Raw genomic sequence first — 9,145 nt, forward strand, 5'->3', positions numbered from 1 at the left:
ACCTATTGCGTGAGAATTATAAAGTTATCCCCAGTGAAAGCTTAAAGACACAACATAAAGTTTTACCAGTAGATATATGTACTAAAAAATGGAAGAGAAATGATAAACTAAACTATTGTAAGAGAACTAGGTGGTGCAACTTAAAAGATAAAATATGATAAAATTCAAAGATAAAATGATCAAAGATGATGATTGGACTATAGAGGATATGATGTCGACACAAACATTCTTTGGAGTAGGATGACTAACTCTATTAAAAAGATAGCAACAGAGATTATAGGTGAGTCAAAAGGAAGATTCTCGAATAGAAGAAAGTTGGTGGTGGGATCAAGAAGTCCAAAAGGCCTTAAAGATAAAAAGAATTTGGTATAAAACATGAATAAATGTAGAAACATAGATAACTTTGAAAAATATAAAGAGATGAGAAAAAAATACAAAAAAGTCATTAGCATAGATAATTTATTAATTTGTATACTAGATTATGTACAAAAGAAGGGGAAAAAGATATATTTGACGTTTCTTGTAGTAACCCGAAAAATAATAATATTTTAATAATAAGAGAGAGAGAAAATAGATACAGAAACAGAAGGAGGCCGTAGAGCGTTCGTCAACGACATTACATTTTGGAGATAATATTAAATAATAATAATTTCAAGGAAATTGCTCAGCTTCGTTGATGAACATAGGGTCTCGTCGACGAAGGTCTTCAGAATTTTGTCAACGAACACAGGGTTTCGTCGACAAGAAAATACTGAGAGAGGGTCTGGGGCGGTCTGAATTTCGTCGACGAATACAGGGCTTCGTCGACGAATTTTGTGAAGGACTCATCGACGAGGTGATGTGTCTCGTCGACGAATCCGGCAGTATATAAGGAGGAAAAATAGGGATAATTTCATTTCTCTCGCCGCTCTCTCTCTCCTACGACTCTCTCTCCCTTCTCTCTTCATTTCCGGCCCCACCAATCGTCAAATCGATGATCCGAAGCTACCACGACTCTCCTGGCGGAGTTCTCTACACATCTACTGGAGTGGAACGTTGGGAAATCAGAGTTGGAAATCATCCCAAATTCAGGCTAAGCCCTTTTAGCCACTTTTTGGCCTCATGGCAGTTATAGGAAATAATGTAAGTAGGAAAATACTAATATTTAGTTCTGGCAAATATTGGTTTCAGGGTGTTTTGTAGGAGGCCCTGCGAGTGTTAGGCTTGTATTCCCTAGGGGCTTTTCATAGATAAGGTAAAGGAAATATGCTATGCTAGGATGTTTCTGAATATTATGCAGTTTATGTATTTATGAAAATTATATATTTTAGTATGGTGTGGCATGTGATTATGTATATGGTACGGGAATATATTTATGAATTTAGTTTCATGATTTTACGAGTTTCAGTATTATGATTATACGAACTTTAGTATCATGATTTTAGGAATTTCAGTACCATGATTTTACGATATTTCAGTACCATGATTATACGAATCTCAGTACCATGATCATACGAATTCCAGTATTACGAATATGCAGTTTCATGTTATGATTATTCAGATTTTAGTACGTTACGCAGTATCATGGTTATTTCAGTACTTCAAAATCATGGTAAATTAGATAGACATGTATATAGAAATATATATTATACAATATCAGACCCTGTTGGACTTGCAGCTATAGAGCACGGTACCGTTGCTATAGATACTATGTTACTTTATGAGTGCAACCACCTATTCAGATATACGTGGTACGGTCGACCACCTAGGCCCTCGAAGAGGTTAGGCTTCCCATCCAAATATGGGTTGAGGTGGGTAGGTGGACTAACGGAGTTCAGTGATTTATTTCTGGTTGACCAGCCAGGGTAAATCCAGCCTACGAGCAGCACAACCTCGTCACGAGGGGCATGTCATGACACAGATAGCCACAGGGAACAGTTTCAGTTACTATTACTTACGTATTGATTTACAGAAACAGGGATCCTACTATATACACTAGAAGTATTTTGAATTATAACTATAATACTGATATGTTAAGCAATAGGGAAAAGGGGTGGTGTGCTTTATTACTTGTACTGTACTTTGGTACTCAGTTATTCATGTTTATATGAAACAGATTTTATGATATAAAGTAGTTCATTTGCCACACACTAGTAATAGCATATTTTCTCTTACTGAGCGTTGACTCATCCCAGTGTTGATATATTTTTTAGGTGATCCTGGTAGGCGAGCAGATCAAGCTCACAAATAGAAGGGCTTCAGTAGTGCCCTGACAGAGAGTGAGTATCATTTTTAGGAGCATTTTTGTATTACCCTAGCTTGTTGAGGGTATTTTTGGGGATGAAATGTATTTATATTTTAGGAAAACAGTGATATGTATATAACTCTAGTATTATATGGATATGTTTATTATGATTTACGCTTCTTGCTGCTTAGGTTAATGTCGTAGGTGGTATCAGAGTATAAAAAAAAAAATCAATTAATTAAGCAGGTCATTACATTTCTAGAGTTGGAGAGAGAAAGAGTAAGAGCTTAGGTAATGTAAAATGTATAAAAAGTGAAGATGATATTGTTTTCGTTAAGGAAGAAGACAAAAAAGAAAGATAGTGAAATTACTATAGTAAGCTATTTGATGAAAACCAAGTTTTTGGCTTAAACTTAAAATGGACAAATTAGGAAAAGACTAAAAGTATGAGATGGAGTAATGATTAATATTAGGGCTACATGTGGAGAGACTAGAGCATTTCCAATCACAATAGGTGTACATCAAGGTTCTGCTTTGAGCCCTTATTTTTTAATTTAGTGAAGGATAAACTGACTAGGAGTATCCAGAATGACATTCCATGGTGTACGTTGTTTGTAGACGATATTGTCTTGATTGATGAAATTATGGTGGAATAAAGTCTAAGTTAGAATTATGGAGAGAAACTTTAAAATCTAGAAGCTTTATGATAAGTAGAAATATAATAGAATATATGAAATGTAATTCAATAATAGTAATAGAAATATTAAAGACAAAGTTAAACTTAATGATGAATAAATCAATAGCATTAACAGAGTTTGATACCTTGGATCTATTATGCAAGTTGAGGGAGAAATTGAAGAGGATGTAATGCATAGGGTCAAAGCAGATTAGGTAAAATGGAGATGTGCATTAAGTGTGCTTCGTGATGGTAGAATAACCTTAAAATTAGAAGAAAAATTTTATAGGACAACTGTAAAACTAGCTATGCTATATAGATCAGAATGTTGGGTGAATAAGAAACATCATATCCAATAAGTAAAACTTGTTGAGATGAGAATGCTTAAATGGATGAGTGGTGTAAACATTAAAAGAGAAATTAAGAAATGAACATATTCGTGGCAAGTTAGGCATAACTCCTATAGAAGATAAGATAAGGGAATGACAACTCATATGATTTAAATACTTGCAATATAGGTCACATAGAGCGCTAGTGAGGAAGAGCGAGTTAGTAACTACGAGGGGCAATAGAAGGGGTAAGGGTAGATCTAAAATAACTTGGAATGAGATAGTAAGTAAGGATTTAATAGTCCTGAATTTATATGTGTTGGCCTAACATGACTTACTAATCTTATTTTGATGATAACAAATCAAAAGTAATTTAACATGTTTTGGTGAAAGTGAAGATAATTCAAGAATCAGGTTTTTAGACTCAAGTTCAAGTAATCATAAAGCTCATTGCAAGACTACATGAAAAGGAAATGAAATCTTAAAGGACATGAAAGCATGAATTCCAAAGATGACTTGATGAAAGCTTAGAGAATTGAAGCATAAAGGCAAGATGGACTCAACAAACGACAAGCATGAAGACTCCAAGCTTAGAATATGGTTAAGTCTTAAGAGAATCTCTATGTAAGTATTTCATTCAAATGATGATATGGTTGGATTTGAAGCTTATTAGTAAAATCATTGACTTAGAGACCACATTTTTGAGAAAGGCTGGAAAATATTTTTCAAAAGTCTTAAATTACTTTGGGAAATATAAAGGAGCAAAAAGATTTTGGAAAAAAAAAAGAGCAATTTTGTCTATCCAAGCGTTTGACAGTGACGGCCCAAGCGGCTGACATGTAGACACAATGAATTTGAGAAAACCTGAGAAGACCTAGGTGGCTGAGTCTTCATAGTCCAATTGATTGACACCTTACTGCCTTTGAATTTTCTATGTGTTAAACTATCCAGGCTACTAACCCTTCGTAACCCAGTCAACTAACTCTTTAAAAATTGAAATTTTAAAGTTAATGGGAAGTTTCCAAGATTGAGTTTTTTAAAAGTATTCGTTATGAAAACTTGGGAAATACTCCAAGTCATTTGGGGAACACGAAATTAACCTTTTTACATCTATAAATACCCCCTATAACAAAGTTTTTGAACACACCAAGCAATATACAACAATCAAAGCTTTATTTGCTTACAATCCTTTCAAAGATCTCTTGCTTACATACTTGTTGAAGTTCACTATTGAGTTTTGCTGTGTAATTCTCACAAATCTCTGAGCATATACTAAATTCTTTCCATCAAGAAAGAAGCTCAAGGTGATATACTTCAAAAGCTTCAAATTCTCTCAATTGTTATTTTGAATTGAAGTATATAGTTGTACTTTATTGTTGTACTGATAAGCTCTTGTACAAAGTATCTTTGTACACCGAATTTGTTTTTGTTTCTATAGACATTTTAGGTTTTTGAATTATTGTTGGACCGAGTGTTGGGTATCACTTGGAGAGGGCGCTCCACCCTACTTGAAGGAGTGTACCGAGCGTGGGGTATCACTTGGAAAGGAGGACTCTATCCTATTGAAGGAGTGTTGTAAAGGTTTGCTCCGCTCCTAAAGGAGTGGTATAGTGGAATCCTTAGGTGTGTTGCCTAAGGTGAGGACGTAGGAGGGTATAGTCGAACCTCGTAAAATGGAAACCTTGATTAAAGGAAATGTGTTGATTGATAGATATCAAAGACTAAATTTTGAAAGGCTACTGAATTTCTGAATTTGATTCTTTATCAACATACTATATTGTTTGTTGGATTGACATATTCAAAAGCTAAACTAAAATCAGATATTGGTTACTACACCATCTTAAATTGTTTCTTAAATTTGATCAAGCTATTGGAATATCATTGGTTACTTAGTTGATTGGATTGAGTTTTATTTTAAAATCTGAGATCTTGAGTGACTTTCAAATATATTGACTTTACAACATCATATTAATTGTTGGGTAATATAGATAAGGTGGTTGATAATAATTATATCAATATCAAGTTAAATTGAATTGTGAGATTAACTTAAAATTCAAAGGGGTTATACTTAACTAAAAGTTTACAAAGAAAAATTTTAAATCCCAATTCACCCCCCATCCTTGGGAGTACACCTTCCTTTTCAATATGTAATCAAGAAAATTGGAAGAAAAGGTGGAACTTAAGGCTTGGTTTGTTGCTGTTCTTTGGCATGGCTAAATCTACAAAGTAGAGTGCCTACATATCCTCAAAAGAAGAATCAAGTTATATGTAATTCTCAAATATTATTTTTTATTTTAATGTTAAAATATTTTTTGGGTTGTTTTATTGGCAATTCTAGAATTTGCATGATTTAGATTCTTTGGGAGGAAAACCATAAAAGACTTAACTTTAAAAACTTATTTTATCTTTTAGAAAAGAGTCTTTTTAATCCATTCAACAGGCATGACAACATGAATGGTTCATCAAAAATTTAAATTTTCTCAAAAGATATTTTGGTTTCTTTTTAAGGAAAACTATAAAACCTATTTTGAAAAGTGTGGAATTTTGGAAAGAGGACCACAAACCCGCCTTGATGTTGTTGAAAAAGGTGGGAGAATATCTAAGCACCAAATCATATACGTATGACTCCAAAATATTTTGAAAACTTTGTAAAAACATGGAAGATTTTACGAATACATTACACAAATTCATTTTCTTGATGAAAAAGTTGGCGTTTTTTTTGGTGGAGAAAGCTTGAAAAACTCTAATGAAATGACATTCAATCTCAACCAAATGTGTTGTTCTGAGTGTGAAGACCTAAAAAGCCTTGAAATATATGATAAAATAAAGAAAAAAATGTAGAAAATAGCACTCTTAGGATTTGGTGGTTGACCATTTGCAGGGGTCAATCGACCATCTAATAGCCAACAACTACTTTTTCAAAACAGGGGGGGGGGGGCGTTGACCACTTGTATTGGCTTGTCGATCGCTTGCAAGCACATTTCCACAAAAATGTTAAATTTTGATATTCAAACATGTTTTTTTTTTTTTTTTCTGTGTAATGAAGACAAATATATGTTCTACTACTTCTAATATGCATTTTGACATAGATTAATGGAAATATCATGATGAATTGATCATAATATTTTTAAAAAATCATCAATATGTATCGACATATCAAAATTCATGAAACAAGTGGAAATGAACGAAGAAGAGGGTTGGGTACTAATCTTATTGAAGAACAATCCTCTATAGATCAAGTAGAAGATACTGGCACTTCAAATCACACCTAATCCTCCCTTCAATAGCAAACCCTCGATCATATGAGTAATGTGAAAGTTAAGATCATGGGTTCAACTCTCAATAAAGACTAAAAGTTGTACAAGAGATAGTTGGCCAAGGTCAACCTATGTAGTTGTTATGGGCTAAACACTTTGCACTTTGTGATGGGTTGTGCAATACTAGTTATAACACACTAACTTAACTACTCAGTTGAAAGTACATATCAATCTTGCCACAAGAATAAACTCACAACCATTACAATAAAAAAATTAAGCAGACGTAGTAAACAAACATTTATGTAAACACCAGTCATACATAACTACAAAGTAATAAAATTAATTATCCACACCACCATAAGCAATCAATACTTAGTAGAAGAGGGAAGTAGATTACATAAGTTCACAAAAGCCAGTGATTTTTACAATAATTAATGAGCACTCATCTTTCTCTATAGAAGCTTTATATATATTAGGAAATTGTTGACTTTTTGAGTCCGATCCCGTTTTGATTATGACAAACCACTTGTATCTTATGTGTGTATTTAGAATGTGAACATGTTTATATTTCAATAAACACATCAGGTAAAGAAGGAATGGAAGCCAAAAGAAACTAAAAGATCATATAGTTTGGCGTACTAGATGAAGAACTGAAGAGCAAAAAAGAAAGAATACATGTTATTTTTTTGTAATTGCATTTATTTTTGGGTCTATAATAATGCATTCATGCATAATGGGAATGACAAGCTCAAACTCAAGACCATAGACTGACCATAAGGCCCAAAAATTTTCATGAAAAACCCTTTAACTAAAATGCCATACATATATATATAGGGTTGCAATTTTTAGGGTCAAAATTAGGGCAAAAACTTAGGTTTACACTGACCTCGGTCAATTGAACCATTCATGCCTAACTCAGCTCAGTCGACCAGTGATGCCTTAAAGGCAAAATGGTAACTTTGTTCAAGGTCAGCCGACTGACCTAAAAATGAAGTGTAAAGTTGTGCCGACTGATCATACATATTCTCTCAGCCAATCCTCTACCCTCGGCCGACTGGCCTATAAATGAGTTGAAGACTCCAGCCAACTAACCATGCTCGACCGACCGATCTAAATAACCTAAGACCGTCCCGGCCGATCGAACCTACGAAGGCTCGAAAATCACTTTTGGCTCAGCCGACCGATACCTTAACCAGCCGACCGAACCCATAGAAAAATTCAAATTTTATGTGTGAGGTTAGCCGAATGGCACTGGCGCTAGTCGACCGAACCTCTCGGGTTTGGTAATTCTTTAGCGTTAAAAAGGGGTTAATTTTTAATTAAACAAATTAGAAATTCCCACCGTATCCCTAACGGTCATATTTTTTGGGATTTTTATAAATATCCCATCATAACTCTTGATTAGCACCTTGATTGGAAAGAAAATTTCTCTAAAAATATTTTGTCCTATTCTTGGTATATTCTCACATTCAAACATTCATTTCACTCTCTTTCTCTTATCTGTTTGCAAAATATTTTCACAAAAAGAGCATTACACTCACCTTCTTCATTATCTGCATATCAATTGTATTTTGAAGAGAGGTTGAGTACTCATTTTTGTGAGTATTATACATTTATTTTAAAAACTTATAGTCTCATTTGTTTGTTCATTTTTGAAAATTATTTTGGACAGTAAGCTTGAGTTCTTCTCTTGTTATTTCATTCATAAATATTTTTGGGAACTCTCTATAGCTTGCGAATCTTTGCATCCTCATCGCAAGATTCAAAGGTTTATATTGCGGTTATTGGAAAAATATTTTTCGCAAGCAAAAGCTCTATATCTCTTATACCTCGTATATTAAAATTATTTTTGAGATATTATTTGGGTTCTTAAGATCTTTGAAAATACAGTTAGTGAATATTATGCATCTTGATTCAAAGATCGCTTACATAATACTCACTCACAAACACACACACACACACACACACACACACACAGATATATATATATACATATACATTTTGAGAGTTGTCATATAATCCAGAAAATCTCTGTTGAGTTTAATCTCCCATCATACTAGAGTGTATTGTGCTTATTGATGTACATCATCTACTTATTGTAGAAGCATTCTCTTTTTAAAAAAAATTATTATTGTTGTATTCCCAGCATGCGGTCGGAAGAGGATTGCACTGGCCTGTAACGTGCACTGGATTGGTTCAAACCCGATTAAGAGAACTAGGAGCACCATCCTGTAAGGTGTAGTTGTTGGTTGGGCTCAGCCTTGTAATTTGAGTTAGGATATTCCTTGCACCATAAGGGGAGGGTGTAATTGGTGTCGCTCCACTTGTTAAGTGAGCATTTAGGGAATCCTCTTGCTAGTGAGGTTGAGGTGGGGACATAGGCACCGTTTTCCAAACCTCGATAAAAATCTTGTGTCACTTTATCCCTATTCTCTTTACGTTCCCGTATTTGCATACTTATATTTATTTGTTGATATCACTACTTGAGTTCGTGAATATTACATTGTGATTGATTGAGAAATATTGGATCTGTGATACTTGTTTAAATTGTTTTTTCTTTCATATATCTGTTGAAATAATAATTGACTAGACAAACCCTAGGTTGAGTAATACAGATGTTGTCTGATTTAACCTAGGGAAGAAATTTTAAAATATCCAA

This window comes from Malania oleifera, chromosome 2 (assembly GCF_029873635.1).
Source record: "Malania oleifera isolate guangnan ecotype guangnan chromosome 2, ASM2987363v1, whole genome shotgun sequence".
Classification (NCBI taxonomy): Eukaryota; Viridiplantae; Streptophyta; class Magnoliopsida; order Santalales; family Ximeniaceae; genus Malania; species Malania oleifera.